An 18,490-nucleotide genomic window follows, 5' to 3' on the forward strand; every position below is an offset into this window, starting at 1 on the left:
CAAGGGAGGGAGGTGATTGGATCATGGGGACAGTCTCCCCCATGCTGTTCTCGTGATAGTAAGTGAGTTCTCACAAGATTTGATGGTTTTGTAAGCACCTGGCATTTCCTTCTGTCTCCTGTCGCCATGTGAAGAAGGTCCTTGTTTCCCCTTCACCTTCCACCATGATTGTAAGTTTCCCGAGGCCTCCCTAGCCATGTGGAACTGTGAGTCAATTAAACTTCTTTCCTTTATAAATTACCCAGACCCAGACCCAGACCCAGGTAGTATATTTATAGCAGTACGAGAATGGATTAATACAGTGTCCTCCCGCCAAATTTAAATGTTGAAATCCTAACCCCCAAGGTGAAGTTATTAGGAGGTAAGGCCCTTAGGAGATGATTAGGTCTTGAGAGTAGAGCCCCTGTGGATGGAATTACTGACTGTGGTGTAATATGAAATGTATTTGGCCTTTGTCTCTGGTTCCTGTCATAGAACTCTAAAACTTAGAATTTCCCTAGTGTCTTTTGTTATTTATAATGAGGCCCTTCGATAACACCTGAGTTTCTACTGACAAGATGACTTAGGGTGGGGTCCCTAGATAGTTTTATCAGGGGGCTGCTCCCCAGAAAGAACACGTGATTAGAGGAGTAGAGGGTCAGAACTTCAGCCCCACCTACCAACCTGCAGGAAATGAGGGCCACTGGAGGTTAAACTTTATTTTAAAAACTCTTTTTTTGAGACAAGGTCTCAATCTGTTGCCCAGGCTGGAGTGCAGTGGTGCAATCAGAGCTCACTGCAGCCTCAACCTCTTGGGCTCAAGTGATCTTCCTGTCTCAGCCTTCTGAGTACCTGAGACTACAGGCATGCACCACTATGCCTGGCTAATTTACGATTTTTTTGTAGAGATGAGGTCTCCCTAACAGGTTGCTCCTGAACTCCTGGGCTCAAGAAATCCTCCTACTTGTGCTTCCCAAAGCACTGGAATTACAGGTGTGAGCCACTGCACCTGGCCAAAAAACTCTTGAACAATGATATTTGATGAGTTCCAGGTTGCTGAACACTTGGAGGTGCTGGGAGTGAGGGAGCTCAGAAAGGCCATGGAATTTCTGCACTCCCTCCCCCATACCTTGCCCTCTGCACTTCTTCATCTGACTGTTCATGGTATCCTTTAAAACAAGCTGGCAAACGAATCTAGAACTAGAAATATTGTTTGACCCAGCCATCCCATTACTGGGGATATACCCAAGGGATTATAAATCATGCTGCTATAAAGACACATGCACTTGTATGTTTATTGTGGCACTATTCACAATAGCAAAGACTTGGAACCAACCCAAATGTCCATCAATGATAGACTGGATTAAGAAAATGTGGCACACATACACCGTGGAATACTATGCAACCATAAAAAAGGATGAGTTCATGTCCTTTGTAGGGACACGGATGCAGCTGGAAACCATCATTCTGAGCAAACTACCTCAAGGACAGAAAACCAAACACTGCACGTTCTCACTCATAGGTGGAGATTGAACAATGAGATCACTTGGACACGGGGTGGGAAACATCACACACTGGGGCCTGTCATGGGGTTGGGGAGGGGGAGGGATAGCATTAGGAGATATACCTAATGTAAATGCCGAGTTAATGGGTGCAGCACACCAACATGGCACATGTATACATATGTAACAAACCTGCACGTTGTGCACATGTACCCTAGAACTTAAAGTATAATAAAAATAAAACATAAAAAATAAATTTAAAAAGTTGGTAAACATAAGTAAAGGGTTTTCTGAGTTCTGTGAGTCATTTAGCAAATTAACAAAAACCGAAGAGGGGGTGATGCGACCCTCTGACTTATAACCTCTCAATCAACAATACTGGAGGCCTGGACTTGAGATTGGCTTCTGAAATGGGGGCAGGCTTGTGAGACTGTGCCATTAACCTGTGGGATCTCACACTATTTGAAATAGTGTCAGAATCAAATTGAATTACAGGACAAAATTGCTTGGTCTATGAGGAAAAACCCACACATATCTGGTCACAAAAATGTGCCATATGGAGTATGAAAGTAGAGATAATTTTTTTCTTTCTTTTTTTTTTCTTTTTTTTTTTTTTGAGATGGAGTCTCACTCTGTCACCTAGGCTGGAGTGCAATAGCACACTCACTGCAATCTCCACCTCCCGGGTTCAAGCAATTCTCCTGCCTCTGCCTCCCCAGTAGCTGGGATTACAGGCATGCACCACCACGCCAGGCTAGTTTTTATATTTTTAGAGGAGATGGAATTTCACCATGTTGGCCAGGCTGTTACCAAATTCCTGACCTCAGATGATCCACCCACCTCAGCCTCCCAAAGTGTTGGGATTACAGGCATGAGCCACCACGCCTGCATTTTTTTTCCTTTATAGTGGCTTTATAAAATGATTTGAAAGCGCTCACACACAGTGAGAAGGTTCTCTCTGTAGAGTAAGAAGTTGGCCCTCACCAGACAGCAAGTCTTCTGACCACCCAGCCCTCAGAACTGTGAGAAATAAATTTCAGTTGTTCATAAGCCACCCAGTTAATGGTATTTTGTTATAGCAGCCCAAAGGGACTAAGACAATTACGAAGAAAAGCACTGTTATGGCAATTTTAGTAACTAAGAAAAATTGCCTAAGATCAGAATGTCATAAACTAACATGTTTCTTTATCTGCAGAGTCCTTTACTTGATATTAACTTTGACCATGTATTCTCTTGGTGACTGAGACGGCTCACCATGATACAGATGATAAGCTGTACAAACATGCTCATAAGTGTTCACTGCGTGAGCAAGAGTGAGGACCTATGTATACTCAGCATTTTCTGGATTTGCCTGGTATTAGAAATATTGGGGGTTTTTTTGTTTGTTTTTATTTTTTCTTAGAGATAGGGTCTCACTCTGTCACTCAGGCTGGAGTGTAGTAGTGTGATCATAGCTTAGTGCAGCCTCGACCTACTGGCTCAAATCGTCCTCTCACCTCAGCTTCTTGAGTAGCTGGGACTACTCTACGCACCACCATGCCCGGCTAATTTGATTTGTTTTTTTGAGACAGGGTCTCACTATGTTGCCCAGGCTGATCTTGAACTCCTAGACTCAAGCGATCCTCCTGTCTCAGTCTCCCAAAGTGCTGGTATTACGGGTGTGAGCCACTATGCCTGGCGGTTTGGTTGCTGTTGTTGTTGTTGTTTTCCCTTAGAGACAGGTTCTTGCTCTGTCATCGCCCAGGATGGAGTGCAGTGGCCCAGTCATAGCTCACTGCAGCCTTGACCTCCTGGCTCAAGAGATCCTACTGCCTCAGCCTCCTGAGTAGCTGGGACCACAGTCAGTGTTAGAAAGTTAGGTTTGAAATGAAAGTCTGCAGACACATCTCCTGTCCTCAAAAGAACAAAATACACTAAAGAAACATATATTGTATTTGCTAGTAGGACCATACTGTTTATTATATAGATACTTTTTTAAACCAAAGTTTCTATACACTAGAATTTGGGGGCAGCCATAATATCAAGCAAAGAAAATTCAAAATTTCATTTTAAACATTACTTTGACAGTAATATAAGTATTTTGCCAAACTTTATTAACCTTAACCTAATAATGAAAAAAGTAGAAAAATCAAGAATGTGGGACATTGTTTAAGACTATTGGGAAAATGTCATTATTATAGAAATATTTTTAGACAGAAAAATTGTTGTAGATTAAGAATTAAAGGGAAATAATCAAATGCAATGTACAAATCTTGCTTGGAACCCAGATTCAGAAAAATAAAACCCAGCTCTAAGACATTTTTTAAATAACTAGAGAAATTCAAACATAGACTGTATATTAGATAATATGCAACTAATGTTAATTTTCTTAAGTGTGATATTATGATTGGTTATATAAAATATATCTTTATTCTTAGACAATCTCTCTCCCTCTCTTCCTCTCCATATGTGTGTATACGTATAAATAGCCAGCTGAGGTTGGGTGCAGTGGTGCCTGCCTGTAATCTCGGCTGCTTGGGAGGCTGGGGCAAAAGGATCACTTGAGCCCAGGAGTTCAAGGGTGTAGTGCACCATAACTGCACATGTGAATAGTCACTACACTTCAGCCTAAACAATATAGCAAAAACCCATGTCTTCTTTGTTAGGCCACCATGCCCAGCCTATGATTTTCTTAATAATTTGAATAATGCGCAAAGTTAATCTAAACCAATTGCCCACTGAGTCGATCCCAACTGTAATAGAGACAGGGTTTCACCATGTTGCCCAGGCTGGTCTTGAACTCCTGAGCTCAAGCAATCCACCCACCTCGGCTCCCAAAGTGTGGGATTACAGATGTGAACCATTGTGCCTGGCCTACCATTAGATTTGTAATTGGTTAATGACAATCCTTCCCATGTTCATTTGTGATTTGCTAGATTGGTTGGAACTTACATAATTTATATTTGGATTAGAGAATCCCTTTGGAATGCCACAAACCTGTTTTGCTTTGCTGATTAAATTCTTTGTTGCATGTTTTGCAAAAAGAATCCAGCTAGATTACAAAATGCTACACACCCAGTAAATGCTTCAGAAACACAAGTTGGACAGAGCATTTTATTTCTTCTCAGGAGCTGCCTGAGTCACCACATAACTTGTTGGGTCTTGAGAGCCTGCTTGAATAGAACAGGCTTGAGCTGTCTGAGAAATTATTTGTGGCATGTTATTTCAAATAAGATTTAACACATGTTTTATGGATTTTTTCTTTTAATACGAATATTGCAAGATATTTTGGGAAACTTTTATTATTGAAACAATATTCAAATTATTTTGCTTTGTCATATAGGGATTTAATCTGGAAGAGTTGGGACTGTTAAAATATTTCGGGGAGCATGCAATGCATTCTTGCAATAACAGGCAAAACATCATACAATGTCAAGAGAATGCCCCTCTCTTCTGTGAAACACAAGTTCAAAGGTTCTCCGAATAATCACCAAGGATACCTAGCAATTATGATGTGATTTCTTTTCAGGGGCAAAAGCAAGAAGCCTCGTGCCATGGATACATTTGTAGCTAATTGTTTGTTACATAACATGATATGATATAAATTAGATTGGAGTATAAAATTAGATTGGAGTATAAAATTTTCACAGAATGTATTCAGAAAGGCCCACTCTTATACATGCAGGGCTTTGGTGCCCCATATTGTTGAAAGGTTGCAGGGAATTGACTCATTAACTGAACATCACTTCACCCCGTGGGTCATTTGACTTTAGTGGATTAGGAACAACTTGAGAATTAATCACAGTAAACATACTGAGTGGAATTTTCACTCCCCTTGTCTCTACTTCCATGGTTCTTTGCCCTCTGTTATTAGGCATTGTGTGGGTTTTATTAAAAGTTGTATATGTGTCAACCTCCCCCTCGGGATCACACAAAATTAGGGACAATGTTCTATCAGTGTTTTCTTTATCGGAGGCTCTTGTATGTTACTTTGTACAGACAGTTGCTGGCTTATCATGGTCTGATTTAAATTTTTCAATTTTACAGTGCTGTGAAAGCGATACACGAGTAGAAACTGTATTTCAGGGACCCATACAACCATTCGGTGTTTCACTTTCAGTATAGTATTCAAAACATTACATGAGATATTCAATACTTTATCATAAAATAGGTTTCGTGGTAGATGATTTTCCCAGCCATAGGCTAATACAAATGTTCTGCACATGTTTAGGGTAGGCTAGGCTAAGCTATGATGTTTGGTAGATTAGGTGTATTAAATGCATTTTCAACTTATGGCATTTTGATGGGTTTATCAGAATGTAACCCCATCTTAAGTGGAAGAGCAACTGTACATACAAATGCCTCAATAAATGTTTATTGGATTAATTGTTTGGGGGTAGAAATATATGAAGGAGTCAAGAATGATTACATTTCAGGCAAAATACATTGGGCAATTGACACAAAGATGGGATAAGATAAACGCATTCCAGTACCATTTAGAGCAGATTTAATATCATTCACATTATTTAGGAGCCCTTTGTTCCTTTTACCCTTTAGTGCCCTTTTACCCTTCCCTCTCTTGTTCTCTTCATCTTTAAGCTTTGTACTCGTGGAAATAATTGACTATTGAGTTTCTGAGGCTGCAGGAAATGCTTAGAAATGACTGAACCTGTAATCCAAGTGAGCCCAGAGACCTTTGGAAGAAATATTTTTTTACTCATTTGTTTTTGAGACAGGGTCTCACTCCGTTGCACAGGCTGGAGTGCAGTGGCACAATCAGGGCTCATGGCAGCCTCTACCTCCTGGACTCAAGTGATCCTCCAACCCCAGCCTCCTGAGTAGCTAGGACTTACAAGCAAGCACCACCAGGCCTGGCTGATTTTTACTTTTTTATTTTCTGTACAGATGGGGTCTTCCTACATTGCCCAGGCTGGTCTCAAATTCCTGAGCTCAATCAACCCCCCCACCTCGGTCTCCTAAAGTGCTGGGATCATAGGCATGAGCCACTGTGACAGACCTATCCATGTTTGTTTGTTTTTTTAAAATGAGTTTTTACTTAATCATAGCTTCTAAACTGTTTTGGAAAAGTCTGAGCTGTATTTCTAAGAGAACAACTACCTGCTAAAGGCATTGCCAGAAAGTCAGAGCCCTTCCCCACCCCCCGCTCCCCAGCCCCAGGTCCTTAGGAGTCTTGCTAGTGTCAGCCCTGGCCCCTCACCTTGTTTCCGTGTGGAGTTAAGGAATGTTTCCTGAAAGAAGATATAAATAACTAGAGAGATTCTTCCTTCTCTTTCCACCTATTCCTCCTTACCCCAGACAATCCACTAACACCTTCTAGAGCAACAGAACTTTAAAAATTTTTACAATTTTTAAAATAACACCTGACACTAACTTCATGGAGTCACAGGCCAAAATTTCATGCATAAAAACAATACATCAAGTTCCCAGAGCACTTCCAGATAATTATTAGAAAAATGTTTCCTTTACCTTATTAGTAGGACCATTCAGTCCCTATAAATAAGATTCCATTAAAATAAAATCACTGAAAGGCAGGCACAGTAGTGTGCACCTGTGGTCTGAGCTACTAGAGAGGCTGAGGCAGGAGGATTGCTTGAGGCCAGGAGTTCCAGGCTGTCCTGTGCTATGATCATGCCACTGCACTCCAGGTTGGGAGACATAGGGAGACGTGTCTTTAACCAAACAAACAAGCGAAAAAAAAAAAAAAAAATCATTTCCAAGGAGGAAGTGTAATGTGAGCTGTAGTGCCCTGCCTAGGTCCCTAACATCATTTCAGGACGGAGGGACTCATTCCACGGTTGCTGGGAATGCTGGTACTAACAATTTCCACCCCAGAAAGCCCAACCCCAAAGGGTACATTTTCTTTCTACCAGTCTGGGGCATTCAATGACTGGGGGTATAAAGGACTAGACACGCCCACCTCCAATTTTGGACTACTTGAAAGGGCCAACCCAGACAAGTTTGGGGTACTTGCCCAGCTCCGTTTCTCCGATACCCGTCCACCCTTCTCTCCACAGGGTGCTTTGCTTAAGCCACGTTTGTATCACATGACTTCTCCCCTGGCCAGGTCACATGGTGCAGCTGGGCCAATCTGATGCTTTCTTCTGGGAATCTGGAAAAGGGCTTGAGAGTGTTCATCTCTGCTTGATAAATGTGGCTAGTGTGAGGGGCCCCAGCCTGCCGAGTGGGCTTGAGAAGGAGCAAAACATGGTCCCAGGAAGACAAAAATGGAGGTATTGTGAAAGAAGCCAAGATGAGAGAAGAACCAACTACATAATTTGTTACATCCAATGCAAAATGAAAGGCAGAGCCTCTTGTTCAAAAAGCAGGACAAATGTATTTTTAAGTAACTAAAATATAAAGCTCTTTTCTTTCTTCCATGGTCTTTCTCTCAGTTTGTCCTGGTGTGTTTTATTTGCTATTTGATGCCATTCCAGATAAAGAAAAATTGAAATTTGATTTTTGATTTTTTTTTGGTAGAAATTGGGTCTTGCTGTATCACCCAGGATGGTCTTGAACTCCAGTTCTCAAGTGATCCTTCTGCCTCGGCCTCGGAAAGTGCTGGGATTACAGGCGTGAGCCACTGCGCCTGGCCTAAAAAAAAATTAATTTAAAATTATTAGTATACGTTTTACCATTTGTCTTGTGCAAAGTTAATCTTTCTTCTTTCTTCCAGGGGGACGTTTGAATTGATTTTATGGAGCCATAAGGCATTAAAGATACCTTTTTGTCCATTTTATGACATGTTATCGTTTCTTCTTCTTTGTTTTTAGCTCTAAAACAAATCCTAAAGCCTGTAATTACCAAGTAAGTTGCTGCTTTTATAAGTTCTCATTTAATACTGCCCTATGTTTTCTAAAAGTTCTACAGTGAGCAATCATTATTCTTATAATTAGATTTTTAAAAATAAAAATGGCAGCCAGGCACAGTGGCTCACACCTGTAATCCCAGCACTTTGGGAGGCTGAGGCAGGTGTATCACGAGGTCAGGAGTTCAAGAGCAGCCTGGCCAAGATGGTGAAACCCCGTCTCTACTAAAAATACAAAAATTAGCTGGGCATGGTGGTGCATGCCTGTAGTCCCAGCTACTCGGGAGGCTGAGGCAGGAGAATCACTTGCACCCGGGAGGCAGAGGTTGCAGTGAGCCAAGATCATGCCATTATACTTCAGGCTGGACAACAAGAGTGAAACGCCATCTTAAATAAATAAATAAAATAAAATAAAATAAAAATGGCTACTCTGCCTATGGGATAGTCCGGCTCTGCTATGGAGCAGCCACCCTTTCATAAAAAATAAAAAATAACAACAATAAATTTTGTTTTGATAAATGAGTAACAGAAAAGCCCTTCCCTCAACCCTTGTTTCTTGGTCATCTGTACTACCTATTTTTCTTTTTGTTAAAATTGAGATAAATTCACATACCATAATGTAACACCTGTTTTCAAGGAAAATATGAGAACATTAACTTACATGTAGAATCACTGAAATTATACAATTCATCTTTTATAACTCCCACATGCAGATATATTTTGTTCTTACCAGAACAGTGTAAACACTGCATAAAAAACTAACTCAAAGGTTTTTGTTTCACTTCTTAATATGCGCACATTCTATCAATATTCTATCTTCAGTTTACTGATTAGTAAGGAAAGACTAAAAGGAAAAGGAACTATGGGTTGCCCCACCTTCCCCTTTCCTGTAATGTCCTCATTGTTGAAATAATACAAGAAAGGATGTGATGGAATTCATTGGTTATCCATATTTCTTAGAATGCTGTAGGGGAGCTACAATTTCTCTTTTTCCTATTACCCAGCTAGTCCTAAGAATTAAACTGACATAAGACAGACTAACAGGAGAAAAGTATACAGATTTAATGTGGTAACATTTTCACAGGAGCTCCCACAATAAAAACGAAGACCCAAAGAAGAAGTTAGGAACAAAAGCTTATATACCGGGTTGGACCTAGAGGAGTAATTTGTGAAATGTGACAAGACAAAGGGGTCTGGGCTAGGGCAGTTAATTGTTGAAAAGTGGCTAGGAAAACAAGGTGTAGTTTAACAAGGTGTATTTGAACTTACTTCTCTGGACCTCAACTCCCTGATTCTGGTGATATCTTCCTCCTGGTGTACGGAGGACATCTTTTACATGGGAGTTTTGGTTACTGCTTTCAGGAAGAAAAAGAGAAGGTCAGCATGCTTTTCTTGCATCTGCTGTTTTTCAAGTGCCTTTAACTCAAAATAGTCACTATGTGAAAGTGGCATATTTTGGGGCAGCATGCTCTGAACCCTGTCAACGCCATGGCCATTGTCTGAACTGCATTGGAAGCAAGTTCTGGTCCTAGGAAAGTGTGGTCCACCAAGGTTGTCAGCACCTTTGCTTACTGACTACCAGACATAACATGCATTGAGTCTTGCTTAACTCCCATCCATGGTGGCTTTGTCAAAATTCTGTGCTCATGGAGCTGCACAAACACAACATGTGAGCTAGGGTGAACTGGAGACCATGGTAGACATACATATTTTGTGTATCTCCTCTGCTTCACACACACATTCCATGGACCCAGCAGAGTTCACTTAGAAAATACAAGGTGAAAAGTATAATTATGAAGGCCATGGAGCATTAAACCAAGCATGGTGCCCTAGCAAGCCTGGAGCCATGTGCGCCTGGCAAGTCATGCTTCCATGATGCCACTCAGGGTGCAAACTAGGAAAAGAGATGTGATAGTTCCCACACCCATTTCTTCTCATTAGTAACATGGGACACACCTGTAGTGTAACAAGGCCAAGAGTGAGCTGGTTTTGTAGCTTTCACGCAAGAATCTTAACGAATTTAATAACATTCACTCAGTGACTTTTGTTTTTCCAGATTGAAGGGTCTGAATCATGTTAGTCTGTGTTTAAATGGAAAGCCCTTCTGATAACTTGAATGCTTTGTCATGACCCCTTCCTGTAACTTCTCCAGCTTTACTTTTTTTCCCCTCCACCAAGGGCTGTGAATGTGGGAACACAGTATCCTAGGCCAGGTGCAGAGTCAAACTAGCTATCCTCTGTGCTATTCCATTTACTTGACTTTTGCACGGAAGCTGTACCCTTTTTCATCTTTCAAGAGTTACAAAAACCAAGAGCTCAGTTGCTGGTGCCAGGCTGTCTGGATTTGAATCTCATTGCCACCATTTGCTTACACACCTGCCTGCTTCAGTTTCCTCATCTGTAAAGTGGGAATACTATTAGGTTGGTGCAAAAGTGATTGCAAAAACCACACCTAATAAAAGTCCTTACCACATAAGGTTGTAAGGATTAAAAGAGTCATTATGGAGCATTTAGAATCTTGTCTGATAGTACTAAGTGCTATTCATGTATTTGCCATTTTTACTCCTCCCCCAAATATAAAGGTCTTTATTCTTTTTATAGTAAAAAGTACATGCCAAGTATAAACTTTTTAATTGACAACTTGGCAAGAAACAAAATCACTCATAATTCAGGAAATGACCATTGATGCCTTTTTGTTTTGTTTTGTTTTGAAGTAGAGGTGGGATCTCCCTATGTTGCCCAGGCTGGTCACAAACTCCCGGGCTCAAGTACTTCTCCCACCTTGGCCTCCCAAAGTGTTGAGATTACAAGTGTGAGCCTCCATGCTCAGCCCATTGCTAAAGTTTGATGTATCTCTTCCCAATCTTTTTTTCTTTCCTATGCACACATGTGTTTTTATTTTCCTTTTTCCAAAACTGGGAATAAATATATGTGATACATGGTACCCTCATTTAGTTTCACTATATGCTATAAATATTTTTTCATTGTTACAGAATCATTTTAATGCCTGTATATTATGTCATGGCATAAGTATACAACAATTTATTAAGGAAATTCAATTTTGAAAACATTTGGGGTTGGGTGCAGTGGCTAACGCCTGTAATCCCAGCACTTTGGGAGGCTGAGGCAGGTGGATCACTTGAGGTCAGGAGTTTGACAGCAGCCTGACCACTATGGTGAAACCTCGTCTCTACCAAAAAGAAAAAGAAAAAACAATCCAGGCATGGTGGCACATGTCTGTAATCCCACATACTTGGGAGGCTGAGGCAGGATAATCACTTGAACCCAGAAAGTGGAGGCTGCAGTGAGCCAAGATCATGCCATTGCACTCCATCCTGGGCAGCGAGAGCAAAACTCTGTCTCAAAAAAAAAAAAAAAGGAAAGAAGAAGAAAAAGAAAGTAAGAAAACATTTGGGTTTCTAGTTTTTCAATGTTATAAGCCATATGATATAAACAGTCAGTTTGGTGTATATTTCTATAGAATATATTTTTCATCTCTATATATAGGTCCCCATGGTAATGTTTAATCCTTCTTTTAGGTTATATTTGATAGCTCAGACTTCGTCAGTTTACAGACTTAGGTTGTATCGTTTTTCTTTAATTGCATTATTTAACATTTGTCCTTAATTAAAGCTCCTGTGCTACTTTTCTGCCCACAAATGTGTCCTTGAATTTTTTCGCCTTCATTGATTAGCTAATTCTCTACTTAGTGAGCTTACTGTATCCACAAACCTCAGAGCTCCTGGTATACTTACTCTTCCAAATCAATTATGAACTATCAAAGTTGTTTAGCTCAAGAACTGAAGCTTGAGATTATTTTCTGTGGCCGCTCTTTAAATGCTTTCCAAAACAAACTATTCTGTGGTGAAATCCTACAATAGTAAGTCATTAGAGCTGAGGGGATCTTTATAGATCTTATTAAAAGCTTCTTACCAGAGGCCCCGGGGATTCGAACAATAGATACATTCTCTCTACCCCTGTCTATACTTATTTGCCATCTGAAAAACTGTTTTAAATTAATAAGACTTGATTTCCCCTTTATATTCCCTTCTGAAGGCCAGATGCCTCTTGCCCCTTTCAGAAATTGAGGAGAGCCATTTCTGTGTATGCTGCATATGTGACACTGCGCGTGTGTGTGTGTGTGCATGTGTGTGCGTGTGTGTGTGTGTGCGTGTGTTTGTGGGGGAAGGGTGTGTGTTCATGCAACAAGTTGGATAAAGCATTGGTATTTCTTATATAGTTGGAAATTCCTATTTTGTGGCATGAGCTTGTCACATGAGCCTGCCTCAAACTAAAAGGTCAAGTAGACAAGTTCCTCTTCAGTTGTTTTGCTTCTGGGAAACCCAGCTCCATCCCTTGGGTCTGAGAGGAACTGAAAAAGCAAATGCCCACAAAGCTGTGAGTGATTCAATATTATCCCTATTGGAGGTGTGGCATTAAAGAGGATGTATCAGAAGCTATGATGTCATACTAACTGCTAATACTGGGGATTTCGACCCTCAGCCAGAATAAGTCACATTTACAAGTTTCACATCAGTCATTTACTCAATAAGCATTTAGTGATTATAAAACTGCTTTTGCAAAATTATGACAGTGTGTAGGGAAACACTCTCCCCAAACTGTGTTTTTCCTCTACTTTCACACAACAATAATCACCAACACAGGGGAAGACTTCTGTGACCAAATGTTGGAGGGGCATTCCCCACACACCAAGCCGTGGACATGAGCTGGGTGTCCTCTAGCTCAGTTTTGACATTATCTACCTGGAGATAGCATCAGATCCCACAGGTGGGCTCAGTTCCTACGACTGCCCTTCCACACACACCAGTCACACGTCCAGGCCTCCGGAACTTCTGACAAACCAGCTTCAAGTTAGGGTTCCCACAACCCCCTCTTTGGGTTTAATTCATTGGAGGGATCAGCTCATACAACTCAGAGAAACACTTATCTACATTTACTGATTTATTATAAAGGATATTGCAAAGGATGCAGATGAAGACGTGTGTAGGGAAAAGTCAGGGGGAAGGAGTGCAGAGCTTCCATGCCCTCCCTGGGTGCCAGTCTCCAGAAATCTCCACTGTTCAGCTATCCGGAAGCTCAATGAACCCTGTCCTCTTGGGTTTTTATGGAAGCTTCATGACATCAGCATTCCTTCCCCCAGGGCATAGCGTGGGAGAGGATCTTAAGACAAACAATTAGAAAGGCAGGTGAAGGGGGTAGTGATGGTTGTGGGGGTGGACATGACACATTAGAGTGAAAGGAGGGCAGGAGAAGGTCAGAGACCTGCCTCTGAGGCCTAACACACCCAACATTCTAACGAAAGGCTGTAACAGAGGCCACAGGAGTTAAGAGCCAGGAACCATAGAAGAAATCCAATATATATCGTAATGTCACAGACAGTGAGAAATCTGACATAGTTGACTCCATCTTGCTTCTGGCTTCCCAGCTGTCCTTGGCCATTCCTGTGTAGGTCAAACTAACTTTGGGAGGAGTCTAGTTTATGGTTTAATGTTAAAGCGAAGATGATAATAGCCCTTTCCAAAACTAAGTCATCTTTGTAAAACTAATGAAAGGCCACAATGTTAGGATTATGAGAGGGGCCTGCATTCCAATAAGATAGGCATGGTTTTATTTATATGTTTGTTTATTTTGACATGGAGTCTCACTCTGCCACCCAGACTGTTATAAGGTGGCGTGATCTCAGCTCACTGCAACCTCTGCCTCCGGGGTTCAAGTGATTCTCCTGTCTCAGCCTCCCAAGTAGCTGGAACTACAGGCACATGCCACCATGCCCAGCTAATTTTTGTATTTTTAGTAAAGATGGGGTTTCACCATGTGGACCAAGCTTGTCTTGAACTCCTGACCTCAGGTGATCTACCTGCCTTGGCCTCCCAAAGTGCTGGGATTACAGGCACGAGCCACCAAAACTGGCCTCCGGATAGGCATAGTTTCTATAATCCCTTACTGCTCAGGGGTCATGGGGCTAGAGGTCACAAGAGTGATGACTTTCCCAATTGCTCCTATAGATAATGTCACTGTCATAGAAACTAGAGTTGGTATTTTTGAGCTATCTTTCACACTGACTCCACCTGGGGTTGTGACTCGTGATTCAGTGGATCCTGTGACCTGACTCAGAGGTAGACTCAGCCCAACCAGTCAGCATCATCACCCATTCCCCAGCCCCTTCCCACCAAATCGTCTATAAAAACCCAAACCTCGAAGCACTTGGGGAGACTCGTTTGGGTGATAACTTCAGTTCTTCTGCATGGGTTGGCCTCACATCAATTAAATTCTTTCTCTACTACAGTACTGTGGGCTCCGTGGATTGATTTTTGTCTGTGCAGCAGGCAGGAAGAACCTGTCGGGTGATCACAATTACCCTGCATGGCTAAGCACTGTACTAACTGTTAGGGATACCTAGAAGCCCTTGCTTTCAAAGAGTGTGTGATTTAGCAACAGAAGGAGACATAATTGTAATACATTTTAGTAGGGTAAAACTGTAACATAACGGGTCAGTTGCCCAATGTGCAAAGCAATGTGCTGAGACACTAGGTTGCATCAGAGAAAGAGGTTTCATTGTAGGGCTGCCAAATGAGGAGACAGGAGGAAACCTCAAACCTATCTCCCCAAGGAGTTTGGGGGCAGGGTTTTCAAGGGGTTTGGAGTGGACTGAAGTGTGGAGATTGTTGACTGTTGCTAGAGTACAGGGTGAAGTCATGGGATAGGGAGATGAAGAAGCTGTATTCTCATGCTTATTTGGTTCCTCTGTGGGGGGTCTTTAAACTGGTTGTTGTCAGCAATTCTGCTGGAATTCAGGATCTGCTTAAGCAATTTCTTTCTCTCTCTCACTCTCGCTCTCACTCTCTCACTCTCTCTGTCTCGCTCTCTCTTTTTCTTTCTTTCTGTCTCCCAGGCTGAAGTGCAGTGGCACACTCTGCTCATTGCAGCTTGACCTCCCAGGATTAAGTGATCCTCCCACCTCAGCCTCCTAAGTAGCTGAGACTACTAGGCATGCATCACCATGCCTGGCTATGCTTAAGCAATTCTTAAACAAAAGCCTTACAATTCTAACATAAGAGACACTATCTAACATCAGAAATTCTATCTATAGGAACATGGAGATGCAAATAGTCAGTATCTAGTGTTATATGACCAGGAAGGAAGTGGATCAAAGTGCAGCCTGATTAATGCTTAATTATAATTGTATTTCTGTCCAGAATTCTTGTTAACCTGTGAGGATGGCTTCAAGAGTAGGCACAAAGACATGCACAAACTATGGGATATTAGGAGAAGAGGAGTGGCTGGGTGGGGTGGCTCACACCTATAATCCCTATACTTTGTGAGGCCAAGGTGGGTGAATCACTTGAGGTCAGGAATTCGAGTCCAGCCTTGCCAATATGGTGAAATCCCATCTCTACTAATACTACAAAAATTAGCCAGGCATGGTGGCATGAACCTGTAGTCCCAGCTTCTTGGGAGGCTGAGGTGGGAGAATCGCTTGAACCTGGGAGGCAGAGGCTGCAGTGAGCCGAGATCATACCACTGCTCTCCAGCCTGGGCGAGAGTGAGACTCCATTTCCAGGAAAAAAAAAAAAAAAAAAAAAAAAGGAGAAGAGAAGCATGAGAATAGAAATTGTGATTGTTTGCCCACGCGCCGCTCATCTTTGGGCAGCAGTCATAGGGTGAGAGAGTTGACCTCAGCTCTAGGGCTGGGCCCTGAAGAATCTAAGTCACTCAGTGATACGGTTTGGATCTGTGTCCCCACCCAATTCTCACATGCAATTAGAGTCTCCAGTGTTGGAGGTGGAGCCTGGTGGGAAGTGATTGGATCGTGAGGGTTGATCCTTCATGAATGGTTTAGCATCATCCATTGGGTGCTGTTCTTGTGATAGAATTCTCAGAAGATCTGGTTGTTTAAAAATGTGTATCACCTCGGCTGGGCGTGGTGGCTCACGCCTGTAATCCCAGCGCTTTGGGAGGCCGAGGCAGGCGGATCACAAGGTCAGGAGATCGAGACCATCCTAGCTAACATGGTGAAACCCTGTTTCTACTAAAAATACAAAAAATTAACCGGGTGTGGTGGCACTCGCCTATTGTCCCAGCTACTTGGGAGGCTGAGGTAGGAGAATCACTTGAACCCAGGAGGTGGAGCTTGCAGTGAGCGGAGATCACACCACTGCACTCCAGCCTGGGCGAGAGAGCAAGACTCTGTCTCAAAAAAAAAATGTGTAGCATCTCCCTCCTTGCTCTCTCTTGCTCCCACTCGAGCAATATGATATGCCTGCTCCCCCATCACCTTCTGCCATGATCATAAGCTTCCTGAGCCCTCCCCAGAAGTCAAGCAGGTGCCAGCATCATGCTTCCTGTGTAGCCTGTGGAACCATGGGTCAATTAAACCTCTTTTCTTTATAAATTACCCCGTCTCAGATATGTCTTCATAGCAGTGCCAGAACAGGCTAATACCCTTAAGGACCTGCAAGCCGAACTCACTGGACACAGGGCATCCCCAGCCACTGGTCTTGGTTCACGTGTCTCTGCTCAGGCCATTGACAAGTGAGGAGAGGTTTTCGAAGAACTTCTGAGAAAGAAATGTTCGTGCTTCTTTTTTTGTTGTTTTTTTTTTGTTTTTGTTTTTTTGTTTTTTGAGGCGGAGTCTCCCTCTGTCGCCCAGGCTGGAGTGCAGTGGCGCCATCTCGGCTCACTGCAAGCTCCGCCTCCCGGGTTCGCACCATTCTCCTGCCTCAGCCTCCTGAGTAGCTGGGACTACAGGCGCCCGCCACCGCCCCCAGCTAATTTTTTGTATTTTTAGTAGAAACAGGATTTCACCATGGTCTCGATCTCCTGACCTTGTGATCTGCCTGCCTTGGCCTCCCAAAGTGCTGGGATTACAGGCGTGAGCCACCGTGCCTGGCCATGCTCCTTTTCTTGTTTAAATTGAAATATAATTGACACATCATAATATGCACCCTGAGGATGGATAAAATTCAGTGGTTTTAGCATATTCACAAAATTGTGCAACTATCACTACTATCTAATTTCAGAACATTTCACCCTCTCAAAAGAAACCTCATACCCATGCTCCCTCCATGTAGCCCCTGGCAACCATAAATGAATGTTTTCTTTTTCTCTCAATGAATTTGCCTATTCTGGATGCTTTACGTAAATGAAATCATATAATTTTTTCTGTCTAGCTTCTTTTGTTTAGTATTATGTGTCCAAGCCTCATTCATCTTGTAGAATATTTTAATATTTCATTCATTTTCACAGTGAAATAATATTCCATTGTATTTTACATTGTATTTTGTAATGTAAAATACATTGTATTTTGTTTATCCATTCATTAGTTGATGGATACTGGGGTCGTTTTCACTTTTTGGCTATTATGCTGCTATGAACTTTGTGTCCAAGTTTTTGTGTGTACATGTGTTTTCAATTCTCCTGGGTAGGTACTTGGATGTGAAATTGCTGGAACATTTGATAAATATGTATATTTAACTCTTTGAAGGCCAAGCACTGTGACTCATGCCTGTAATCCCAGCATTTTGGGAGGCCAAGGCTGGTGGATCACTTGAGGCCAAGAGTTTAAGACCAGCCTGGCCAGCATGGCAAAATCCTGTCTCTACTATAAGTATAAAAATCAGCTGGGCATGGTGGTAAACACTTGTAATCCCAGATACTTGGATGGCTGAGGCACAAGAATCACCTAATTCCAGGAGGCGAAGGTTACAGTGAGCTGAGATCACACCACTGCACTCCAACCTGTCACCTGGGTGACAGAGCAAGACGCTACCTCAAAAAAAAAAAAAAAAAAAAAAAAAAAAAGAAAGAAAGAAAGAAGAAGAAGAAGAAAAGAAAAGAAAGGAAAAGGAAAGAAAAAAATACTTAACTCTTTGAGAAACTGCCAGACTGTTTTTCCCAAGGGACTGCACCATTTTATATTCCCACCAGCAACATACAACGGTTCTAATTTCTCTGCATCCTCGTCAACACTTGTCATTGCTTGTCTTTTTTGAGTATCACTGTCCTAGCATGTGTGAAGTGGTGTCTCATTATGTTTTTAACTTGCATTTGCCTAATGACTAATGGGGCTGAATATCTCTTTATGTGCTGTTGGCCATTTGTATGTCTTCTTTGGAGAAATACCTATTCCAATTCTGTTTCATTTTTTAAAACAATTTAATTTAAACAATTTAAATGTTTTGTT

Source organism: Colobus angolensis, unplaced genomic scaffold (genome assembly GCF_000951035.1).
Source record: "Colobus angolensis palliatus isolate OR3802 unplaced genomic scaffold, Cang.pa_1.0 Scaffold63, whole genome shotgun sequence".
NCBI lineage: Eukaryota > Metazoa > Chordata > Mammalia > Primates > Cercopithecidae > Colobus > Colobus angolensis.